This window comes from Molossus molossus, unplaced genomic scaffold (genome assembly GCF_014108415.1).
Source record: "Molossus molossus isolate mMolMol1 unplaced genomic scaffold, mMolMol1.p scaffold_m16_p_13, whole genome shotgun sequence".
NCBI lineage: Eukaryota > Metazoa > Chordata > Mammalia > Chiroptera > Molossidae > Molossus > Molossus molossus.
In genome coordinates this window covers 41412874-41415246 of record NW_023425348.1, presented here as the reverse complement: position 1 = coordinate 41415246, position 2373 = coordinate 41412874, and positions in this window count along the sequence as shown.

The following is a 2373-nucleotide window of genomic DNA, read 5'->3' as shown; positions in this document are numbered from 1 at the left end:
ATGGGAGCATCAGGCATGAGCATACTATTTAGGTCTGGACCAACTGCAGGTCTCAAGTTTGGTTCTAAGTTGTCACCAAAGCTATGGCCTTCAGAAGCAACCTTATTTACCTTCTAATTGTTTTGAAATTATGCTGAGTTAGTTTTGCAGGCAATTAGTAATTTAAAAAATAATCAAGATGTGTAATTTTTATTTTATAGATACTTTTTATGACATTCCTGTGGTTTTCATTATGTGAATCTAAGAAAAAGACAAGGTAGCTTCCACAGATGTGATTTGTCTGAGCACATCATTCCTGAATTTTAAATGATAAATACACCAGGATTTTAAATCAAACAAAGTAGCATCTAGTGCTATTAAAGTACCACGTTTAAGTTGAATTGCTCTGCATTAATTTCAGAACTAATATCAGAGAGTAAGTAGATTATAGATGGGAACTGTCACAGTTTAAGCCTGATAACAAATTTGTAAACAAAAACCATGTTATCAGCCCTGACTGGTTTGGCTCAGCGATTAGAGTATCAGCCTGTGGTCCAGAGAGACCTGGGTTTGGTTCCCACTAAGGGCACGTACCTCGGTTGCGGTTTGTCCCCGGCCCTGGTTGGGTCATGTGGTAGGCAGCCACTTGATGTGTCCCTTTCACATTGATGTTTCTCTCTCTCTCTCTTCCTCTCTGTTCCTCCCACTCTAGCTGAACAAAAACTGGAAAAATGTCCTCAGGTGAGGAAAAGAAAAAAATCATGTTATCAGAAAGTGTCAGTTATGTTAGTAGCCATGTGCAGCACCATGCATTACCTCGGTCTTAGTGTCATTTGCCAAATTGGCAAAATGGGTTGATTAAAGCTATGTTTTTTTTTTTTTAATCCTCATTCGAGGACATTTTTCCATTTTTTGTACAGACAGAGTGGGAGGGAGAGAGAGGAAGAGAGAGAGGGAAACATCGATGTGAAAGGGACACATCAAGTGGCTGCCACCCGCACGACCCAACCAGGCTGGGGACAAACTGCAACCGAGGTACATGCCCTTAGCGGGAACCGAACCCGGGTCTCTCTGGACCGCAGGCGGACGCTCTAACCGCTGAGCCAAACCGGCCAGGGCTAAAGCTATGTTTTTATTTGAGGCCTTTGTAATCGGCATAAAACTAGAAAGTTTCTTTCTAGTTGTACTTTTGCTTTTAACTTTTGTGTCCCCTCTCTCTCTCTTAAAAGGAGTGACCAGTTTTATAGGATACTATGTAGTGCTTTTTATTAATTATGTTGATAAATGTTAATTATAGTAGTCACTCCTTTCCCACTATTTGTAAGTAGATTTTTTGACACCAAAATATTTATCAGACAATAACTGGAAATTCTTACTTCAAGTTGATTTGGGACATTTGTAAAGTTTATGTACATTTTTTGCTAAAGTGAAATGAAAATGAATTATGGAATAAAAGTTACTATACATGATAATCATTAACTTAAGAAGTACCTATATATATTTTTTAATTGTCATGTGACTTAATTCAGTTACTCATGTGAAATATAACTAGGAAAGAATTCTATAAAACTGAATTATTTTTAAAAAAATGAGGACATTGATGCAAAGGATGACTAAATAACTTGGGTACAGATTTTTAAAAATCATGGAAGTAGGATTTAAAATCAGGCTGTTTAACTCCAGAGCCCCAATTCTTAAAAAAAAATCTTTTTTATCCTCACCCGAAGACATTTTTTCATTTTTTGTTCAGATAGAGTGGGAGAGTGGAGAGAAAGAAACATTGACATGAAAGGGACACATCAAGTGGCTGCCACCCACATGACCCAACCATGGCCGGGGACAAACTGCAGCCGAGGTACGTGCAGAGCCCCAATTCTTAATCGCTTCACTGTACTACCGTTATATTCACAGATATGGTAGAAGTTGAAACTTGAAGTATGGACAATCAGATGACAGGGTAGAAAAACCAGCAAAGAGGAAAGAGAGTAAGTGGCATGAATAAAAGAAAGCAGAGGTATAAAACTGGGCATTTTAAGTTGTCAGGACAGCTGGAACACAGGGAGCAAGAGGCACTGTGGTGAGGAAAATAGGCTTGAGGGGCTAGCCACCCACTCTTTGGCAAAATCCCCATCTTTATCTATGCAATGAGACTCAAAAGAAGTCTGGGGAAATGGAGTGAATTTAAGATATGGAAGAGCTGGATTAGCATCCCAGGATGCCTGTAACCTTGGAGTCTCTCTCATCTTCCAATAGGGAATAATGGATAAATAAAAATGTGTCAAAGCTCCAGGTGTCAGCTAGATAAATGTTGGCTGAATCTGAATATGCAGCAGATATTAGGCAAACTGGGGTCCTGGATAAAAAGTGTGTAAGAAGTGTGCTTAAGGAAGGGTG